Source organism: Pholcus phalangioides, unplaced genomic scaffold (genome assembly GCF_987345545.1).
Source record: "Pholcus phalangioides strain wild (caught in Gottingen) unplaced genomic scaffold, Ppha-v1.0 ptg000009l_1, whole genome shotgun sequence".
In the NCBI taxonomy this organism is placed as follows: domain Eukaryota; kingdom Metazoa; phylum Arthropoda; class Arachnida; order Araneae; family Pholcidae; genus Pholcus; species Pholcus phalangioides.
In genome coordinates this window covers 11,991,224-12,016,059 of record NW_028301602.1, presented here as the reverse complement: position 1 = coordinate 12,016,059, position 24,836 = coordinate 11,991,224, and the positions used below count along the sequence as shown (strand labels likewise).

At 36.4% G+C, this 24,836-nt stretch overlaps 1 protein-coding gene across 1 annotated transcript in view; it reads right to left on the bottom strand.

Annotated features, from left to right (window-relative positions):
* LOC149081769 (uncharacterized) overlaps positions 1-24,836 on the bottom strand; it is a 380,853-nt gene that overhangs the window by 303,285 nt on the left and 52,732 nt on the right. The gene's annotated exons all lie outside the window — the stretch shown is intronic.

Sequence of the window (24,836 nt, the reverse complement as noted above, 5' to 3'; positions counted from 1 at the left end):
ACGTCAAATTTTTAAATAGAAAGTTACTTTTACAAAGTCCTGTAGCTCTGTACAGTAACGCTAAGCTTTTAAGGTCGGCTATTGATGTAAGGTTCACTTATTATTATTGCACGTAATAATAACTTTGAGGTAATGCATTACCTTGAACACCATTATCTGTGAAAATTATTATGTTTAATTTTCATGTTCTGTTGTTTTAAAGGCAAATGAATAGTCTTATTTTTCTTTTAATAATTTGATAGCTATTAAAAATTCAATTTCATGTGATTTCATGGCCATTTTTTTTTTTTTAAGTTTATGAGAGCTTTATAAAAAATCGAGTGTTTTATTTTTTACAAATTTTATTTGACCTTAGTTAACTTTTTGGATTTTTTTACTGAAGAAATTTTTTTTTCAAATTTTTGAGAGGGATGAGGACGTTTGAAATGTTTAAATATTTCATAAATTTTGTAATTTATGAGGGATCCCCAAATTTTAAAACGTATAAGGATAACTTTGAGAATTATGGTAGTGCTTCATAACAGTGAAATTCGTTAAGGTTTCATAACTTTAGAAATTTTATAAGAGCTTCAAAGCTTTTAAAATTCATGTGTTTGTTTCATACCTTTCTCGATTTATAAAGACTTCAAATTTTTTAGGCATTGCAGAAAGCTACATATAACTTTGCATTTTTTTACTTCGACTTTGAATGCCTAACCTATTCCCGACGTGTCACTGAAGAGTGATATCTACCGTAAAGGTTGGGACTGAATATATGATTTTATAATTTTTCTTTAAATATTACATATATATATATATATATATACACAAACACAAAGACAAAAATAGTACAGAAGATAACATAACATTATACAACACACAATTGCACATTGCCATACAACAATTATACTTCGATTATATTAATGAATTTTTATATTACTACTATTTTATATTACTATTTATAATTTTCTAGTAAAAAATACATTTAATTTTTTTTAATACTTAATTCCAAGCCACAACAGGTAAATTGCCCAACAAGGTGGCTGGAAAAAAAAGTAAAAGGAGAAATAGAAACAAAAATAAGAGCTTCACAACTTGAAACTTTTATGAGAGCTTCATAATAGGGAAATTCATGAGAGATTCATAACAGGGAAATTCATGAGAGCCTCATAATAGCCATTTTTGTTAATTTACATTCATGATTCTAGGCTAATCTAATTTATGAGGGCTTCGTAACATTCTAAATTTGTTATTTTTAGATCTATATAATTTTCTAAATTTATGAGAGTTTTTCAACTTTAACAATTTGTGAAAGCTTCACAATGTTTCAATTTTTACGGAAGACGCATAACGTTTATGAGGACTTCAATACATCCAACAATTCAACAATTTTAGGATTCAAAATTTTTTAATTATATAATGGCTTGAATACTAATAAATTCATTTGAGCTTTATAACTTACTAATTACTTTGTATAATACTTTGTTTATAACTTCTAAAATGCATGGAAGTTTAATTTATATGTTCTATGAGAGCTTCATTTGAAATTAACGAGGGTTTTAGTATTTATCAAATTTATGAGGGCTCCAATTTGTTTTCCCTGAAAAAAACAAGCATGAAAAGATAACGGATGCCCCCTCGGGAAAAAGATGAAAACATGAAATTAAAGAACCGACATCAAAGATGAACAGACAATAAGAAAAGCATAACTGCTGTGATACATCAATACGAATGTAAATCCAAGATCCGAAATTAATGTCGAAAGCTCATTAAATGTCTTTCATGAAATCTTGACCGATGTCTTCAATAGACAACGATTACATCGTATAAGTATCCGTTTACTTATCAATTGGGATCTCTACACAACGTCTATATATTTTACAAAAGTCCTACAAAAACTTTAATTTAAATATTTCGTGATCGTATTCACTAAAAAAAAGGGCTTTTTAATTCTCTTTATTCAAAGTGAGAAAGAAATAATAATCTCTCCTAAAATCACGATTTCGTTTCTACCGATTTCTTTCTTTGGTGTTAGATCAGTATTAGACGAGTAGACCAGACAATCGTTAATGCGCTCGCACAAGGATAATCATTCATTTTCTGGGATGAAAAAGAAAACATGTTATTATTATCGCATCTTAACGTAATGGTTTCGAATGAAGTAGATGGATTTCTGCGAAGAAATGTTTCGCCTTTTTATTTCCATTCTGATGGACCGGTTCGATTAAAAGTGATTATTCCATGTCCGGAAAGGAAATGTTATTCACGTTGATCTTTGTATTCCATCATTCACCCCGAAGCTGAATTATAAATATTTCTCCTAAAAAAATTTTTTTAATGAAAATGGTTTTCTTCTTGAATGTATTTTTATTCAGAAAATTGAATAATATATTCTGAATGCGTGTGAAGATATAGGAATAATCTAGAACTTTAAGGCTACTAATTATCGTAAAATAATGTAAATTCTCGTTTTATTGAAGAATTCACTCTTTATTTGTCAAAGAATTTATTCCCATGCTATTAATCCCTCCAGCCGATAATTAGATATTACTAAACCTTCCTTTGAAATGCCACAGCTTTTTTAAGGAAGTAAGCTTTCAACAAATGCAAAGTAAGCGGTATAGGGAAAAGTTTTTCATTGAGAAATCAATTTTACAAAATATCTGGTCTTGTCATTACTAAAATAAGAGGCGTTTATGGCGAGGAGATATCGCGTCATTGCAGCTTGAAGGGTTAAAGAATTTATTTTCGTTCTATTATGAAAAAAAAATGTTCTCAGTTGAATTAATATTTATAGCTAAAATGATTATCTCAAAATTGGAAAATTTAATTACATACGTACATTAAGATATACTACTGAACTACTAAACCATACATGAGCCTCGTCCACATTCCTCTGCGGAGTTTCTAATGAATTGGTACGTGTTGGAATGTGCGTGTACGTGTTGTGAACCTAATGTGAAGTTTGCTACTGTATAATGCTTGTTATGTGTAGTGCTGCCGTCTACTGTCGATTTAAACGTCTACTGGCGAGCCAAAAAAAAAAAAGCTCGGGGATCCATGATGTTCTTAAGTCAGCCACCTCGTTGGGCAATTTGCCTGTTGTGGCGTTGTATTTGTAAAATATGTGAGGGCTTTTTACGAAATTTAAACTCTATGAATGCTTCATATATGTATATAGATTTGTAAATAATAAAAGGAATTTTTGAAACTTTATAATGCTGTATGTTTTATTTGAGAGCTCTTATACACATATTTCAAAATTTATTTTGAAACTTTATTTTTGTTTTGTGTGAATCTATGAAAATTTATATGAAAGCTCCATGCCTCATAAAATTTAAAAAAAGCTTCAAACTTGAAAAATTTATGAAAGCTTGAAGAGACGTTTTAAAATACTTCGGGACTTTGAAATTTTGAAATGAATAGAGCAGTGGTTGTCAAAGCGTGCGTCGCCCCTCACGAAGGCGTTGTCAACCTTCGCCAGGGGCGTCAAGGCGAATCGGAGATATTGATTTTATGTGCCTATTTATGCTTTGAAGTGGTTCTTTTGTAAGGGGAGATATCTACTAAACTCTTCTGAGGAGCCGCAGATGAACCATGAATAGGGTAAGGGAGCCGCGGGTGACAAAAGTTTGGGAACCACTAGTGTAAGCACTTTAATACTATTAAAAATTTATGAGAGCTGAATAACTTTCATCACTATATTGCAGCTCCATAACTATTTAGGCACCCTAGAGGCGTGGGGATAAAATGTTCGTCTACCACCGCGGAGGTTGCCGTCACGGTCTTAGATTCAAACCCAAGGGAGAATATAGGTAAGGTATTTTCCTAATCAGCTTGAGGTGTGACTACTGATAGATGGCGCCTTCATTTCCAACCCAACTCATTAATGGCAGTAAATTGCAAAGCAGCGATATGGCCAGAGTTGGTGTTTGGTGAACTAGCTTCATAACTATTGAAAGTTATGAACGCCTTTTAATTGTAAATTTTATAGGGGGTTCGAAGCTTTTAAAATTTGTATGTGAGTTTTATGACTTTCAACATGACACAATATGTGCACATATTCTTAAGGGGTGTCGCGACCCCTGAAGACGAATTTTTAAAAATGACTTCAAAAAACGGTTCATTCAATAGCAAATAAAATGCCAAAAATTTCGTCTGAATCGGTCAATTTGTATTTTCATAATGAAAGAAAGAAATAATGAATTATAGTGTGTACGTGTACAAGAAAAAACGCTTTGAACGCGATTTTCTCAGATTGCAGTTTTTGAGTTCCTCCTGAAGATTAAAAAAAACCTACTGCCGAAAAATTCTGAAATTTTACACAAGTATTTATTCTATATGTGTTAGTAAAATAAACCTCGAATTTGGATATCTGATCATTTGTTAGAATATTGTGAATTTTTAAAGTTTGAAAAAATATGTAAATTTCAAAAATCTTCCCATCTTTAAAAATATTTCCCATTAGTCAATTGCTAAATCCGAGGTTCATTTTACTATCACATGTCAAACAAACATTTCTGCAAAATTTCAGAATTTTTGGGGCATTAGTTTTTTTTAATCTTACGGATGAGCTCAAAAATTGCAATCTGAGAAAATCGCGTTCAAAGCGTTTTTTCTTGTACACGTTTACACTAAAATTCATTATTTCTTTCTTTTATTATGAAAAAATTACCAATTGACCAATTGGACCGATTGACACGAAATTTCTTGCATTTTATTTGCAATTGAATGAAACATTTTTTTGAAGTCATTTTCCGACTTCAGGGGTCGGTACACCCCCTTAAGTCAAAGTAAAACGGATCTTTAAAGAATAAATTTTCGTTTGAATTAATATTTATAAATCAAACTCTTATCTCAAAAACAAAAAAGTGAAATTATGTACAACATGATAATATGTATCACGGTGACTTTGCATATTCCCTCAAAAAAAAAAAAGTAATATAACATGATAATAATCATATCATTGACTAACTCGCTGAAACACATCAAGAGTAAACGAGTTCCATTGATGCCCCTTTCAACAGAAAATATACTTACGGATAGTAATTAATTATGCAAAAAACACGCGTCGAATAATAAAAGCTTGAACTACTTCGAAAGAATAGAAGTTCAACAAAGTTTACAATTTTCCATCCTCAAACAGAAGCTATTATAATTATAATTGATTATATTCTATTCAATCAGTTTACATTTCATTAACATAACCCTGAAATAGTTTTATGGATCATCATCAGTTATAACTGAAATTAAATAGGAAAAAAAAAAGTGAGCGCATTTACCGTTATCTTAAAAATGATGTTAATAGATATTGAGGTTTCAAAACTAGATCCTTCAAGATCCGTATTATTATTGAATATATGGTCCTTTTGTTGAAATATTTCCACCACGCCCAGGAGGTGATTCTATCGAACAAAAGAAACGAACTAAGAAACATCTTCAAAGAAGAATAAAACCCACGAATTATCCTCATTTTCATTTCTTCTGGTGGCAATGAAAATTTAAATTACCTGTAATTGATTGAAAAGATTCCTACGTAAAAGGAAAGAATAGTTATAAAATGAAGTTTTTTTCCTTGGTAAAGAAAAATTAATGATTTTTATTTTTTGGTGTCACTAACCTAACCGCAGTTCTTTATTCGGTACGTATTTGAATCGATATCATTGTAGAAAAATACTGTGTGTAAGCGAAAAAGGTGGGAAAACAATGTCTCGAAGAATAGAAGTCTTGGAAATGTGTCAGACAATATTAATTCTCTGGCCTAGATTTAATTTAGGTAGTTGTAATCTAGTGCATTAACTGTTCGGGTAAAATTTGATTATAAAGATGAAATGATTTATGGGAACTGTATTTTTTCCTGGGTATAATTCTTATAGATGCGAGTATCTCTACTTCGAGAAGAAAATGTCACTATTAGGGATACGTAATTTTTTCATAGATGCGATAAATGGGAACTTTTTGCCATTTTAGATGAAATAAATGTGGTTATTTGAACTTTTCCACGAAATCTTAATAAATAAATAAAATATTTTTGCGGATGAATGCAGAACTTTTTATTTGATAATTTACACTTTCCGAAGCAAAAATATATGATAATTTTTTTACTGAGCACCTGAATTTATATTATAGAATTTTCAACTATAAGTATATTCTTTAATACTTATCTTCATAATAAAACTATAAAAAATTGTTTCGTTTGTTAAGTTAATTATGATGATTTGTGAAATTTTTTTCATATAAAAAATAGTTGTGTGGATGAGATCGAAATTTTTTTACGAGAAATTGTTTCTGTGAATCAATGCAAAATTTTTAACACGGAAACTGTTTTGGCGAAAAAATGCGAGATTTGGAATTTTTTAATTGCGAAATTTACATATCTCCAGCCATCATATAAGCCACTTATGAAAAATTCATCCATTAGTAATTAGATCTGAAGCAATGGAAGGGATTTTTGGCCACGTTTTAGTAGATAAATGCTGATATTATTTTAGTCCCATCTGTGCCATCTGTACGCCCATGTATAAATCTTTGAAAATATTTCAAAAACCTTTCCACACACAAATTAATTTTTAAAAATACTTATTCCTATTTTAATCTCTTAGAGGAAAACGTTGCAGATAACACGCAACTGCATGCAGGGTGTTCGAGATGAAGGTATCAAAATATAGTGGCTTAAATCAGGGGTCTTCAACCTTTTTCGAGACGCGAGCACTGCCTATATTCTTTATTAAAATAAAAGCACCTTTTTTGGCAAGTTTGAAAAACGTATGCCTGAAATCAAGATAATTATAATCCTTGAATGCAATTTGTACAGAGTCGTTTTAATCGGGACGTTGATCAAGTGCTCCCGAGTATGAAATCTCGGGGAGCAAGCGATTAAAAATACCTGACTTTTATTCGTTTAATCGACTCAGTCGATACCCGTTTTAACGAATGCCGTTATAGCGAAAATCTCGTTTTAATGGAAACTTTTCTATTCCCCAAATAAATTTACACATAGGAACAATTTATAAATCTGGAATTCCTTTATAACCAAATTTCGTTAATACGAAGTGATTTCCCCGGTCTCTTGGAGTTCGTTATAAAGACATTCGATTGTACTGAGAGAACTACACTTGCTTGGTTATGAAAGTGTTGCAACCGTCGACAAGGAATGGCTTCAAGATTTTTATCCGTGCGTACTAAGCTCACTGCATAACTATTGAGATACTTTACGCACAACCAAACTCGTGTATTATTACAAGCTGTCCCAAATTGTTTACACAGCGGATATCTATGCAACCGTTAACTTTAGAAACATTATTTTCACTTACAAAAAAATTTATAAATGTCTCGTGGCTACTCAAAATGTCTTGAAAAAAAGAATAGAAAAATTAACTTTTTATGTATGCCCCCCTCCCTGCATGCTAAAACTTCCAATTAGTAAAATGTAAAGGCAGCTCTGAGAAGTTTTGATTTACAAAAAATTTCATATATTTAAATACAATATTAACGGAAATATTTGACTTTGAAGTTTTGACCATTTATCCCCAATGATCGAGGGCGTGGATCACAGATTGCAAAACGTAAATTACATTCAAAGTTGTTAAAATTTTGTAATTGTCAAAAAACGTAATTATTTACTTATTATGAATAAAAATATAAAATGGTCGAGTTGATTGTATTTGTGTTGTCCCTGAAAATGTCAACTTTTGAGCCAATGAAAACTTGCCCACAGAGTGATAAGTCAGGGAAACAATGTCACTCACTCTTCACTTTGTATACAACACACGATGGACTGGATACCAAGCGGAGATGAAGCTGTAGTGGATCTATCAATCTGTAGCACTAGGATAGAGAACTCGCTCGCTCACTCGCTCTGCGAGAGGTTGGTGGTTCGATTCATTACCTCCGATGGTATCTAGTTCATCGTATTTCGCCACAGAGAGCAACAGGCGTACAACGGTACAATTATTCAATCACTGCAGTTCTCTCATAGTTAGAAAAATTCATGGCAGATAGCAACACTACACATAACAAGCATTATTACACAGTAACAGATTTCACGTTAGCTTCGCAACACGTAATATTTCATTACAAATTCCGTGGAGGAACGTGTACGAGGTGCATGAGTGGTTTAGTGGTTCATCGTATTTTGTATAACGATAATTTGCAAAAACATGGAGATTATATATACTTAACATCTCGATGAATATTGCAGTTAAAAATATGAAATTTTTTGCTAATTATTTTTCTAGAGGAGAATTTATATTTCAATAACTGAAAGTTTTAGCAAACGGAGTGCATAAAAAATCAATTTCTCGATTTTTTGTGTATATGCCCCACTCAAACTAATTTTGACGATTTTTTGACTGCTTTTCATTCGAAAACTTTGTGTAATTGAAAGTTTATTTCTTGAGTCAACGGTTTCAAAGACATTTGCTTTGCAAGCAATTTGGGACCTCCTGTATTAATAGAATTTAAATATATTCTGATAATAGATCAGATCTTGCAAAGCAATTATCTTCGCAACCGTTGACTCAAGAAATACACTTTCAATTACAAAAAATTGATATTTAAATACAAATGTATTTATTTTACTCATTCACAATACGTTACTTTCCTTCGAAGATTGATAGTAATACGCAAAATATGTTACTAAAACAATTCCGAGTTCAACGCTCTCTAATCGTAATACACGTCAGTCATGTCTCGAGTTGATTTGTTATTAAATAAAAGCACGTGGAAAAATAAATAAGGATCGGGACTAAATCATGACTTGAATGTAATGAAACACTAAATTTTCTAAAAGTTATACCGTTACTTATGTTTTCTTTTTCCTCGACCCATGCGCAGCACGAGGTAAAGCCGTATCAAAGGGCTATTTTTCATCAATTCCAACATCGTTCTCAAACACAACGCCTTCGGAACCCCTATTGCGCGGACTTTCGCCAACCACGCCTCAAATTACAAAAATATCTGTAATATCTTCGAGACTTTTCGTGCCGGTTATTAGCATTATTGTAATTATGATTCATCAATTACCTTTTCAGTGGTTAAATAAATATTTAGTTTTTGGGGCTGTGGGAAATAGGTCCTTCGATTAAACGAGTAACGGTAATGGTCCCCACGAAAGGTGTAATCGAATGCGGACACCTGAAAATTTGTGTTGCGATAGAACGCACTTGTCTCATGCAATTACATCTCTGTTATTACAAGAATTAGCGTTTATCGGACCTCGTGATGTTTTCATAGTTTATAAAAAAAACACAAAAATATCCAAATTTTTTAACAAATCCTAACCACCACGTTCTTCACGGACCACACCAATTGATGGTCACTCTTACATAACGTCCCTTTTTTTCTACCAGTACACGTGTACGCGTACCTCTGGGGAAGGGGGTATAAGATGGATTATTCAAAGGTACGAGCAAAAAATAATCACAATGGCTGAAAAAGGGAGTAAAGTCGTGAAATATTTTAGAACATTAAATTATGGCACAATAGATGGTGGGGTATAAACTAAACATTTCAATCCGACTCATTTCAAAGGGTTCACGTGTCATCTACGCATTTCTAAAAGTACGAAAACCTCATGCGTATATCTTGGGGTTTAGTAAATCAACGCGTTTCTAGGGACACGCAAACCAATCTACACGCCCTACACACATATTTCAAGGAATACGCACATCTTCTACGCATCACACAAGTCTACTACGCATTTCTGATTGGTTGGTATGCATGCCTTTTGTTAGTTGTACGAAAGCGTACATTTCTGAGTATACGCAAATCATCTACACATTTCAGGAGGAGGTGTGGGTTGTATGCTTAGGTACGCGTTTCTCGAAGAAAGTAAGCAACTTCCTATTCACTTCAAGGTGTGTTGCTCACTCCATAACACATTTCTTGAAGTATGCCCACGTATCTATCGGCACGCAAGCCTCCAACGCATTTCCGGCTGGTACTTTAAGCTTGAACATTGTTGGGACAATGTTCCCTTCTATAATTAGGGCAGAAGATGTTTGAACACTTTCCAGTTTCGTCGCTCACTTCCAACATGTCCGATCCCAAAACTTACTGAAAACTGGAATATTGTAAACGAGAAGTATGTAAATTGAGATCATACGTGTCTGGTAAGTTGTAAGGCATTGAGCACAGGGTGCCAAAACGTCCGATTTATCCCTCTGAATCTTCCCCAGATGCTCGATGCTCGCGTCATATTTCTTGATCGCGAGTGCTTGATGAAAGACCGAATTGAACGCCCTGTTAAAACGCATTCGGGGATTACGATATAATCCTCATTTCATATGTACGTCAAACTTGACGTAAGGGTGCTCTTCTTTCGATGATGGGTATCGGCAGTGATCACGACAAAGGTTGAAGTGATTTCTGATTAAGTGATTGAATGGTTAAATGCGCTTATGAAAGATCGAGGAGACCCGTTTCATACCACAGAGATATCAAGCGAGTAATTTAAAAGATTGATGGATGAATGAATACTGCAAATGAAATTCGAACCACACTAAATACGAATGGCATAATAATTGAATTCAAACTAGCCACATGAATAACGACACATCAAAGAGCAATTCTGTTCTTGCCATTGGCCACTTGAACGCTAAACTCTCTCTCAACATTCATCGACCTTGTAAATATCAATTAGCATATTGCACGCCATAATCGTGAACTGTCTGAATCTTATGAACTTGAACCTTCGGTAATTACGTACTCAACACCCTCCGACAAGATTTCTCCGTGTCATCAGGAGTCACGATTATGTTGATTTATAGGCATTCTGATACAACATGCTGCGGAAACACTCATAACGCACGAGGAAAAATATGAGGCAGTAGCGTAAGGGATATGGGGGAGAAAAGAAAAATAGGTTCCAATGAATAAATAATGAAGTATCGCCGATACATAACGTGATATTCGTGATAATCTCCCAATGGTTTATATAGATAATTATCATGGGTGGTATCGAATACAGGTTCTTTTTCTGTAACGATGACCTAGAGACGTTTTTAAAGACATCATTTATATAAGATACGCATTATATAAACGGCTGGTAATTTGACTGTTCGAGTTCACGACCATTTTGTTCTAACGGGAGTGTGAAAAAAAATGGATTTTTTTGAGACAACCATCTTTCAGGAAATCGCGAGAAGAATTTCAATGCTTTCACCTTTGTTCCAACAACAGTCATGAGCACCATATTCATCGGAGAACTTGTTCGATTTCCTAATAAGTCATCATTTTTTTCCCATAGTTTGTTAACCCCTCGAACGCTTACAGAAATATTCACTTTTTCTGAAGTTACGAGACCGCGTTTTGCTGAAAAAGTGGTTGAACGAGATTCTATATTATAGCTAGAGACTGCGTCTGTCATTTTCAAGAAGTTGCTCCCGAGCACCGTGGGTTTACTGAAGAACGCAAGTGCTCAATAATTGCATGTGTGAAACGGTTAAAATAGTTGCAAATTTTCGTGGGCCGGAGGAAATGTGAGAAATAATTTGCGGACCTGATAACGGATAAAAAAGACTATAAATACTACATTTTATTTATTGACCCTTTTTTAGTGGCAATGACGAGATATCTCGCCTGCTTAAAACCCTCTTGTTTCAGTAATACCAAGCCAACCAGTAAAAATCGGGATTTTTTTTCCGCTAACATATTTGTCATACCCACCCAGCCCCAACCTGTTGAGGCTGGGAGGGTGAAAAAGAACAGATTGGGTGAGGGTGAAAAGAGATATATACTTTGTACCTACTCTTTTATCGACTTACCAATAATACCGTTTTACTCTATCATTTGTTTTTTCTACCTTTCTCTTCTTTTCCCCTCTCATTCTTTTCCTTTTCCTAACGTGCAGTTCGGTTACGACAAGGCTACCATATTTATCCCTGATTAAAGATCATCCGAATTTGTTGCCAATCGCTTGTAAGCGAAGGGGAATTGACAAAGCCAGGGAGGGAGCGTAACTCATAATGGGAATCTAACACATGCACGAGAATTATATTTACCTCTTATACTCACATGAATAATATTGCTCTTTAGTATAACTGCCTGAAATGCAATGCATACCACAGTGCTAATAGTATTTCCAGTTTATGCGCAATACTGCACACACTGGCTTATACAGTGCTATATATAAAATGTACAAAATGACCAACTGCCTGCCTAGTGACTAAAATGTAGAAATTACTATAAAATCTGATGTACGTTCGAATTTAGAGAAATAAATGTATTTCATGATTTTTTTATCGCGTTTATTCTAATCACTTTCTAAGAAATCATTTTTGTTGAATTCACGGTAATACGGTGACAAACAGATTATTAAAATCTCCCACAAAACTTGTTTTAAAGAGATATATATAATAGAGGAAAAGAAATTTTTATATATAAATATTAGTTTTTCTCTTTTGACTCCAAAGCTCAATGAAACTCAGTTGTTGTTTTAAACTCTAGTTAAAATTTGTTTTACCCTAAAATTTAGCTGAAAATAGTAGATAAAAGAAAAAATCGATGACATCTGACACATTTCAGTAGAAATTTTTGATTTTTTTTTTTTTTTCGTCCTTGTTATTGAAGTCAGAGTGTTAGATATTCCTTACATAGTGCGTGAGATTCATTCTAAGAGCAGTGTTTCACATGGACATCGCGGATTTTTCCTTCTTTAAGATGTTCCAAAATCCCAATTTGATGCAGATTTTTTTGTTCAAAAAAAATTTAGCATTTCTTGAAGTCGTCGTATATCGGTAAAAAGGTTATTAACGTTCATTGATATGTACACGAAGGCTTGTAAAAGCTTTTAACTTGAATTAGAAGTAATTTTACACATCCAGATAAATGATAATTTTTTAACTAACTGAAAAACACGACCTGTGACCAATTTATAAGTTTTCACATTTTCATTCGCTTTGAGAGATGGACTCGAAATAGTTTCTCAAAGTGGTGTGCAAGTCCGTCATTGCAAACAGTCAGTCGAATGTACAGGCGAATTATATTATCACTATCTTCAGTCTGTAGTGGAAGGAACGACTGTCGTCCAATAAAATTCTCAATTTTAATTGACACTCTATACCATAGTCTCCCACACTTTTTGTTCCACCGCCCCATTCATCAGAAATTTTTTTCCTCCCTCCCAAAAGTACCCCCAACTCAAGTAAATCCATAGGATCCTATGGATCCTATGTTAAATCAGTAGGTTCTATCGCCCCCTTGGTCCATTCCATCGCCCACCAGGGGGCGATATTGCCCACTTTGGGAAACACTGCTCTATACCTTATTTTGCGGATTCTTGTACTTGTGTGCGATCTCAGGACTCTCTCTCTCCCTCCCTCTCTCTCTCTCTCTCTCTCTCTCTCTCTCTCTCTCCCCCTCCCTCTCTCTCTCTCTCTCTCTCTCCCCCTCCCTCTCTCTCTCTCTCTCTCTCCCTCCCTCTCTCTCTCTCTCTCTCTCTCTCTCTCTCTCTCTTGGTGGGATGAGTTATGATATGACTTCCTTCATCAAAAAATGGTGAATAAAGTCCAGCGATCTTGGAAACCAATACTTGGGTCCATAGCCACCAATACACCGCTTGTTTCCACTGCATCTGAATTCTGGTACCTATCACAGATATTGTTCGCCTTGACTCCTGAGGACTGCGATTGAACATCGAGTTATTCGATTGGGGTGTCTCAAACATTTTGTTGTTGGCGGAGTGTTTTCATGTTTTTTCAGAACAGAGATCCAGGTCCTGCATCTACGTCTTGGGCTTGTTGCAACAAAATCTTTTAATTTATTATTCAGTGAAGCAACCTCTGGGCACATCCTGATGATATCAACCACGAGCGATGAGGAAGCATTGAGAAGAAACGTGTTAGGACGATTGCCTAGAAAAACTCTCTTTCAATGGACGACGTTGGCAAAACCTTGTTATCAGTCAATTGTTCGCCTTGTTGTGCACTGCCAAACGTATTTCTTTGTTGAGAAAATCTACTTGACTATCTTACTGTTTATTACCAATGAAATAACAGTTATATATGGTTAAAGTATCGTTACAATAGTAGCTAAACACTGACATTTATTATCACGTGAGAAAATTATATATCACCGACATTTACGACATTGCTGTTTCACCCGAAAAACATAAGCCACCCAAAAGATATTTCATTTCCTTATTTATAGCTTTTTCTAACCCTTTCAAAGTCAAAATGCAGGTCAAAGCAGTTGACCACAATCTTTATTCCGCAGTTTTTGTGAACTATGACCTCCAGAATACTTTACAACATCACTTAAAAAAAATATATTATTCGTGCGCATGTGTTCATTCCTCTTCTTCACGCTCATTTTGCGAATTCCACGCGGGTGTCCGACTCATTTGCGCATTCATCAAGCGCAATTATGTTCTTAGTTATGGTTGGACGCTTCTGGACATTTTTCCCTTTTATCCTTACCTTTTCCATTCAAAGAGGAATACAAAAAAAAAATCATGGGCTTCTCCCTCAACTTGAAAGTAATTGCAGTGACAGCTTCTGACAGGTATTGTACTGTGAATGGAAAAGAAAAAAAGAACTGACCTTCAACCTGACCTGGCAGTTTTAAAAACGGACAATGCTATTAACGACGATTTATAATCGGGGAAAATTTCAAACGGCTATTCAAAATTCAAGATATTAACTATGGAAGTAACCTCATGTGATATAACTGTACTTTTTTACGTTTATCCGTGGTTATGAGCAAATACACGAATACGAGGGCCTGAGATATTTTTGTTTACATTGGTAGGCAATTCTTTGACTCTTTAATGGCACATTAATAATATAGATAGTGTTGTTGAATCCTGAAATTATCCGGTGTAAATGCGTTTGGTTTCGTTTATTCGAAAAATCTTTTAGCCATCCGGAAAATTTGTTGAGAAACTGATCGCGTACTTGAAAAACTGGAGCCAAAACTTAACCCTTACTGTGGCATTGACGAGATATCTCGCCTAACTAGATGCCTTGTATTCGGCAAATCTGAAATATCTCGCCTCTCTAAAACCCTCTTATTCCGGCAACTCCAAGCCCAGCTATTTATATAAGGCATGCGTTGTTCGCAAATATGTTTTCCATCCCTTCCCTAATCTGTCAGATCAACTGCCATCGTAAATTGGGCTTTTGAATGCTTTGGAATTGATATGTAACCTTTTTCCTTGACCCTTATGGGATGGTTATGTAATTATTGCAATGCTTAATGAAAAAAACTATTTTCAGATGATATATATAGATAGATAGATAGATAGATATATATATATTCCGGTTGTTTTTTATATTAGTTATATAAAATGCTATATACATTTTTGCCCCATCAGTGGAAGAATAAAAGGATTTTTGCACAAATTCTCTCAGGTGATGCATTCGACGTACAGTAGAATATCGTACCAAGTGCTGCTATATATTTCATGTTTAAAAAACTATACAGGGTGTTCTGTTAATGGACCGACAAACTCAGGAGGGTTGTTAGTAGACATCAAGAGGATCAAAAACTGCAATGGAACATAATGTCGCAAACCACATTGAGAGGGTGAAAATATCGAAAACCGCATGCAGGTTTCGATGTCACGCTGGAACGACAAAAAGTACAATAATAACTACAAAAAGATTTATTTGATTAATTATTACAAGAGTTGTTGGAAGCCTACAACGTGGTAAAAACAATTCCCAGAGGCGCTCGAAAATACCAGGTATGCTTTTGATGTCTGCTGCAGGGATGACAATTCGCGCTAAGATCCTCCGGTGTGTCCACAGGCGTCGCATAAATGGTGGTGACGTCAGATATGGTGAGCGAACCCACGAACTCATTCGGCGATCAACTGACATCCACCTTTCGTCTCCTCTGAACTCAGAGCCTGCATGCTTTTTCCGCGATTTTCACCCTCTAAACGCGGTTTGCGACACCATGTTCCATTGCAATTTTTGCTCCTCTTGATGTCTACTAACAACCCTCGGAGTTTGTTGGTCCATTAACAGAACATTATGTATAAATTTGAATTGGCGAGTGATTCTAACAACTGCTTTGTGCGGTATTCGCTGAGTAAGGTTTAAAAAAATGAATCCATTTTGGCACCACCCCTCGTCATTTTGAACCAGCGAAAAAATAAATTCCGAGTGAAATGTATAATGAATGAATAATTGTACCGTCGTCGTAGGCCTGTTGCTCTCTGCGGCGAGACTTTTTAACGAGGGACATCGGCTCGCATTCTCGCCTCGAAGTTGGGAACCGCACCACAGACATCACTCTTCGACATCTTAAGTCTTCAAAATACTACAGTCCACGCCGTTTAATATGATCACATCGGTACTATAGGTTTCTGATAACAATAGCCGAATGATAACCATAACCGAAAAAAGTTCCGTTTGCAAGTACGGTGGTCATACATCTCATTTGGTTGAACGTCCCGTCGGACCAATGAACTGGTAAACAAGTTTTGGTGAAACGGGACAACTCTGTTTTCATTTCTTACATAATTGGTTGCAAAACGTTCAATCGATTCATTCTAAACTTTTCCTGTTCTAAAACGGGACTTTCCCCCCCCCCCGAGCTAAAATCATGATTTTTTTTATTCAACCATTGCGGGAGGCGTTATAATGGAACTTAATGTAATGTATATCACGAATTGCGATACTTTTTTAAAGTACAATAAAGTACGTTTCCATAGATCTCTTGAGGAAGTCTCTTGAGAAAAGGAAATTTGAATCAATACAATTATTCAATCGTTACACTTCACTAATAGTTAGAAAAATTGATGGCAGATGTGTCAGTACTGCAAATAACAAGCGTTACACAGAAACGAACTTCGCGTTAGATTCACACATTCCACCACGCACCAATTCGTTAGAAGATTCGCAGAGGAATAAGGACGAGGTGCATGTGCGGTTTAGTAGCAGTAGCCTGATAATGATAGATTATAAGAAAAAAAATAAGCTTAGTTAAACCCCAGCTTCAGAATACGCAAAAAAAAAACCAAGATGGAAAAACAATTGATAACACTATCCAAAGTCCCGATAACAAAAAACGAATTTTTCCCATGTTATGATAATAGTTCGTTCCGTTCTTTGCAAAAGTGATAACAATACCCAAATGATAACATTAAATTTAAATCGCTTCACAGGACTTTAAATTTAATGTTATCATTTGGGTTCTTCCCAAATATGTGCTTAATTTGCGTATACGTCTCTCAGAAGCATCACAAATGCAGGGTTTTTTTTTTTGCAGGCAGGGTGTTTCATGTTCCACCTGGGCTGGTCTATCACCCTCTTTCGTTTGGCAAAACATATTACGTTCTTTCTGTATATTTACATTCTAATTCGTGATTCTAATAAACGACTCCAACATCCAACCGTATATTTAATTCTATCAGGAACGTGTTAATATCACATCGACAAAGCGAAAGATATGACACTTCCCTTCCTATCAGTATGAGAAAATAATTCCACATCACTTAAGGGGGGGGGGGGAACCCGAAAAAGGAGTGACCGTCTAACCTAACGCACTTTTCATTTCAACCATAACATCCCCCCTGAAGAACTAATGGCCTCGCGTTAGGCCTTTTGCCCTTTGTAGGCGATGCCGGAATCATAAGGAAAGGGTTAAAAAACATCGCAGTGCCCCCCATCATAATATGCAAGAGGGAGGCTGTAATTTATTTAATGGCTGTGTGTGTGTGAGAGAGTGAGGACGGTTGTTCCATTCACCTTCTCTTCTTTTCTACCTTTTGTCTTTGCACTTACAAGTAAATACGCGAGAATATGAGTTCTTCATGCTGATGACCTCCATCATGACCGCTGAGAAGAAATGACCATTCATAAGTAAAAATCCTCCGTCAAAAAAGAAAGTTCGAGCGGGGAAGTACTGTATTCCCAAAACACCATTTACACACAAATGGGCAAGAAACAGGCTCCGGGTTCCTGCTGATTCGAAAAGCAGATACGGGACCGTTTTTTTTTTTAAGTACAGAATTATACAGAAATTCACTTCAATGAAATTTCAGAAAAATTATCGAGAGGATTGGTTTTTGTTTGTTTCCGGTGATGCGTTGAATGGAAATGGACTCTGATCAAGATTGTCCTGAACGACTGACCGCTCTTCGTAATGGTATTTATTACCGCGGCTTCAGTGACCGCAACTGAAATGTCTTAATGACCGCATTCGTATAAGTATAGCTCCGTGACTTGAATGTCCCACCATCTTGAAGTTGAAGTTCTGCAAGTGAAAGGTTGTGGAAAAGTGTGCAGTTTTTATTTGCCTAAATGCTGGGATTATACACTTTGGCATATAGCTCAGTGGTTCTTTACCGGGAAACATATTGTTCCCCTTGTGGTGACCTTGGGATATTTTAAGACAGGGGGTTCTTAACCTTTTTCAGCCGCGACTCAAAATCAACAACAAAAGCAGCTTCGCGTCCCATGGAACTGTTTGTTTCCGGCATTAGTGAGACCAGTTGCCCGATTAAGTGCATTGTGAGTGGATTGTTACGACTCATCTAGGAAACCCCTGCCTATCAAGTTCGGACCGTGACAAGTAGTTCAAGAATCCCTGACTGTAAGTGGATTTGTACAACCCATCCCGGAAATTCCTGCGAATCAAATTTGGATTTTGACCCATAAGCTCAAGAGTCCTTGGCGTAAGTGGATCTGTACGACCCATCTCGGAAGTCCCTCCGAATCAAATTTCGATTTTGACTTATAACCTCAAGAGTCTTTGAGCATAAGTGGATTTGTAAGTAGGACTTTTTAACGGGGAGATCGGATCGCATTCTCTCCTTGGAGTTGGGAACCACAGAAAATCAACTTCAGCTGACCACCACTGTGGTTCCGGTGGGTTTCGTGGGCCCCTGGTGTATGTGGCCTATCAGCCATACCCTTGGAAAGGCCTTGATGATAGGCGCCTAGACGGAGTTCCAATGGTCTACCTTCTGCATAATACCATAATTTATTAACCTACTATAAATTTACTCAGAAATCAATTTATTAAGAAGAAAGAATCTCGTTCCTGGATGCAAGGCCCTGGTTAATGCGGGACCATAACGAGGTCATTCAATTTAGGTCCATCGTCGCCAAATTTTGAGTATATACCAAACGGGACCAGACTTGAACGATAGGCTACTTTAAAAAGTTCGCCAGAGCTGGGCAAATATCCGAAATGTGCACAAAAAAACTGTCAGGCAACAATGGTTCTCGGGGTCTCAACAATCACTTTCCGATTATTTACTTTGGTTACCGTGGTACCCTAGCAGAGCGTTTCAGACATTCATAATATACCTTTACAATGGTTTGTCGCTTTTTCAATCCTCCCAGTAATTGAAGAAAAACCAGGGCAGAACCGGGTATTATTAGCTAGTGAAATATAAAATTAAGAAATCAAGGACGTGAATGACAAATTTCTAAAAAAATTCATAATTGAGGTCCCATACTTGTCATCATTAAACAACCTCATCAATAGACTTTCATTACCCCCTCCACAACTCAATGAACGTAATGAAATGACTGGTAAAAAAAAAAACATTAAAATTATACGGCCTATTCGTTTCATCCTCTTCAACAATGTTATGACGATGCTTATTAGGATCATTGCCCGGTCCAAGTCGCCTTTTCCCACGAATCAGGTTCGATATTACCATATGGCGACCTTGTACATAACATCGGAGCGACTCGTGAACCCTGCAGACAACAAAAACACACCCTCGTGACCGCTATCTATTAAGCTGGCTACAAGGTTATACAATCATCTATTGCGGATTCTACTTTCAATCACATGTAAGAGTAACCTCGAAGGAAAAAGTGTCCGAGTAATTCGGAGTAATTTAAATACAAACGCCACCGTTTATTAGAATCACCGATAATGTTATCATTTGAATATTGTTATCATTTCTGCAACAAAAAAAAACCGGAATGGACCAATATCATAACATGGGGAAAAATTCGTTTTTTGTGATCGGGACTCCGGATAATGTTATCAATGTTTTTTTCCTCCCATAAAGTTTTTTTTTTGCCCATTCGGCCGTACTTAATGCCGTAATCTGTCCGTAGTGTTCGCTGCGATCCATGTGCGCGTGGAGCTTTCTTCCTTTCAAACCTTTACGAGCACAACTCCGGCCTATCGCCATGGACAATTTACTACCGAGTAAGTTGTGCCAGAAGTTTGAGTGTGTGTACCTAACAGTCTGAGTGCGTATATAGTGTTGTGTCTGATTTTTCTGTGCCGCCATCTATATTTCGGAAGTGAAGTGAGTGAAGGGTAATCATTGAATACAGTCGAATCCCGTTTTAACGAATACCGTTATAGCGAAAATCGAGTTTTAACGAACACTTTTCTAATCTCCCAGATAAGTTTACACAGGAACGTTGCAAAAGCCTGGAGTCCCTTTATAACGAATTTTCGTTATAACGAAGTGATTTCTCCGGTCTCTTGGAGTTCGTTATAACGGGATTACACTGTATCTGTACCATTGTAGGCCTGTTGTTCTCCATGGCGAGGCATTTCAATCGAAAAATCGGCTCACATTCGCGCCTCGAAGTTGGGAACCACAGAAAACCAACTTTAGCGCGTGGAGATGCTTTTGCTTTTCTATAGTGAAGTCAAATTTGTGATGAAAAGTCTTTCCTTTCAGTTGACCAGATTCAAATCTTTTTTTCCGAGAAACTTTCTCAAGGGGTCAATGAAGCGTACTGTACACTTAAACATATATCGTACTTCGTGATTTAAATTGGACAGTTCTATTCTAACGGCTGAATAACCAAACCGCACGATTTTAGCTTAAAAGGGAGAGAGGAGGGGGGGGGGTCCCGTTTTGACAAATGAACATTTTGCAACCAATTAGGCGGGGAAGAGAGTTGTCCCGTTTTACCAACACCCATTTACCATGCGTCCCGTTCATGTATGGTCACCATACTTGCAAACGGGACCTCCTTCGGATGTAGTTATCAATTTGATATTGCTATCAGAATCCCAATGTCCCGATGTGATTACATTATGCGGCTTGGTCTGTATAAGAGAATCCATTTTATGCAAAATTATAGGGAAATTTCAACACCATGACGGAATGTCAGTACTGTAATACGTTGAAATTTGAAATAAAGTCGGTCAAATTGTGTCCTATATGGAAGGGACTCGGGACATAAATTTGGGGGTGAGTGGACTTAATCATTACATACGAACTTCGAGTGACTAGCTTTGAAGGGTATTTTAAATTACATAAATTGATTTTAAACAGGAAATAAAGGATAATTTTTTAATATTTTAATTTTTTTACAATTTTTTCAGATTTTTCCGTGATTTTCGTGGGGACATGAGCTCCTTATGCGCTCCCGCACCGCGCGTCCTTCAGGGGCGGACAAATCCAAGGCACAGGGTCGTCATGGCGACTAAAAAATTGGTACCAGCACATAAAATTTTCTTTGCGTAGTTTCTAAATTGCAGGCCGAGAGCAGCCCAAAATGTTTGGAATTTATAGCTGTATATCTGCCAAGATATTAATGAGGGTCACTCTGCCCTCAGAAAGTCAAAAGAAGTATTATTTTGGATCTTATTCTTCGGGTAAATTTTTTTTGGCACCTAAAAAGTTTTCTGGCGCCTACAGTTTTATGCGATGTATGTCCAGCCCTGCTATAGATTATCGTGAGGTTTATCTACGCGTTGGAAATGTTTTAGACCCTAGACTTGAGTTTTATGTAGAAAATTTTGATTTCTTAATTAATTCTGGGGATGCTAGGACCGATTTACTATGAGCATCCCTGGTTCCGCGACGCCACTGAATTATCAATAAGACAGAAAGCTTCGGAAATCGTGATGGTCAAGAAAAATGTCAAACCAGATGAAATCTCCAAATGTCTGGAGCAGTTGGCAAAGTTGCTCAGAGCAGCACCACCTAGAGATAGATCTATCTCTAAGAGGTGCTGCTCAGAGACGGCTCTGGCTATGATTCCCGTGTAAAAGAAAGAAAGGCTTTCCTGTGTTTCCAGGTGGTACGAACGTCTCCGGTGTGTTTTACAGAGTACGCATGTGGCCTACGTATTGCTATCAATACGCGTGTGGTCTACGTATTGCTATGAATACGCATGTGGCCTACGTATTGCTATGAATACGCTTGTGACCTACGCATTTCTACGAGTACGCATGCGAGCTACGATCAAACAAACACGTCTGCAATGCATTGGCAAGTGTAAGTTGGCCTTCCATACATTTCTAGGGGGATACGAGAAATCCCTAGGAATACCTGGAGGGAGGGCTATGAACATTTCCCAGGAATATCTAGGAGAATACAAGGATTTCCTAGGAATATTTAGAAGTAAGCACGCCATCTACGCATTTTCTAGTGGTATGGACCCCCGTCTTTATAGGTACGCCCAATGCGCATTTTCAGGAATCTCTTCCAGCACCATCTTTAACATTTCCAGGGAATGCATGAAGTTTGAAAGATTAGGAATCACTGGGGGTAGAACTATCCACAAATCCATTGTCAACAATCAACAGGCAATAATGAGTTATTCCACAAATTTCATTCAACAGTAAGATATTAGCACACACAATCGTCAATAATTGAATTCGAGCGCAACAATGTTTAATTTCGCCTATAAAAGAAGAGACGCGTCATCCACATCAGATTATCCCGTATTCGTTGGGCCGATAAGAACTTCTTACTTAACTGAAAGATGTACGCGAGGCCTAAGCTGATATTTCGTGATGGTAGCCATGTTTGGTATAAGGCCCGATAAGAATTCCTCCAGTCCCCGTGAGAAATACGTAAGGCCCGGGGTACCACATGACGATGATATCATGATGATGGCAGTACAATACCTGATATCATAGTATCAGGACCGATAAGAATTTCTCTTTTCCCTGAGAGAAATACTTATGGCCTGACCTAACGTCGCGTGATGGTAGGCTTTGATCGGCATCGGGCCGAATTAGCATTTCTGTTGTAGTTACGAGAAATGCGCAAGGCTTGAGCAGCCGATAAATATGGGATTTTCTCGAGTGTTTATTCTCTATACGAGGACTTTCTTTTATTATTCTTCTTTAGAAGGCGTAAAGAAAAATAATAAAAAAAAGTAAATATTTAGAATTCGCCGTATAGATACAGAATAAAAACAGGTATCTTTAAACCTGTTGCTGCTCGCGAGTGCCAGAGTCGGTGCTCGCGAGCACGAAAACTGCAAAAATTGAACCATTTGAGGTTTTTTGTTTTGCTTTTATTGATATACGCGTTTATATATTTCAGATACTTTGGACTGCAGAGGTAAGACTATTTATCTTATCCTCGAACACACAATATATGTTTTCTAAATCGATAATGTTCTATAACTTTGTGATCAAATTTTTGGTCGTATTTTCCATTTCTTGAGATACGAACTTCAACTCCGAAATTCAACACTATGGGACTCTGAAAATGTGTCACCGTATAGCGTTATATCCTTGCCTGGTCACCACATTCATGGCTGCGACTTGTAATAGACACGGGTTATTTGAATGACGTGCAAGTGGTGCGGAAAAAAAAAGATCAATGAAACTGACAAGTTTTCAGTCTGTATATGCTGTAATTACACGTTTGTTTCAAAAAACTAAAAAGTTTCAAAAACTCGCGAGCGCAATTCATGAAATGTTTAATTTACAATATTTACGAATTTACATATAACAGCATGTCTATAAAATGTGAATATTTTTTTATCTTCCAAGAGGTTTTCCTTGAGCCAGTCGGTGGTAAAATATTTAAATACTTGCATAAAATGAACAGAATGTCTCCTAAATTATCAAATCAATTTCCTCTTCTTTGTTTAAAAAACTTAAAACATTCAATTTGAATTTTATTCCCACGCGTGAAAAAAACTTACAGAACATTTTGCAGCTGAATTATTGCAGATATAAGTGGGCATTAAACAACTGAATACAAGTACAGAAAAAGTACATACATGTAAAATGAAGGTATAAATGTGCTATTGAACCGCGGAGAAAAGGGTGAATGGATGGACATCCTGAAACTTGTTACAAAATATAAGAACAGCTGAATAAAAAACGATTTATTACATGAATAATTTCATGCAAATGGACATTAATTTGTTTAAATAATATTTTATGTTTGCCCTGGTTATGCATGTAAACCTAGAATAACTCAATCTTGCCATTTCGTGTTCATAATGAGGCGAAAGGAAAAATTACCTGTGCATTCAGGGCCACGACTAGGAGGAGGGCAAAGGGGTTCTACGGTCTCGGGAGCTTTGGATCAAGAAGGACGCGGAATTTATTTTTTTCCGCTCGTTCAAAATGACGAGGGGTGGTGCCAAAATTGGCATTTGACCCGGGCGAAACAGTAAATCGTTATTTCTAGCTGTGGCTCTGTGTGCATTTTCTTGGGCAGTACCAAAAAACGTTTGCTGATATTAAGCAAACCGTATAATATATACCATACATCATACTAGTCATCTTTGACCTTGTGGTCATGGTTTTTGTGCATCAAGATATTGAATCGATAAGTCTCCGGCACCGCTTCTAAATTGAGCCTCAACCATGGCTCCCTTTATCGTTAATAGCTGGCTTACCATTGGGATAGCTCCAATCAAAATCCTGCTTAAAATATTGAAAATCTGAAAGCAAATACTTGCAACATCCCAATTGACACAAAATTTTATTGTAATCCTCCGTGAATTTTTGCAAAATTCGAATCAGAAATGGAAGCCATAAATATGTAGAATAAAACTTTTTTTTGTTTAATATTCCAAGAAAAGACCTTGACTCGAACGCGTGAGTGGAACCATAATAGGGTGCACCGTCATTCGAAAGCGAGTGCATGATTCGGAAATTGATAGGCATCAAACGGGTCTTGTACCTTTACGTTTATTTCACACTTTATATTCAGCTGA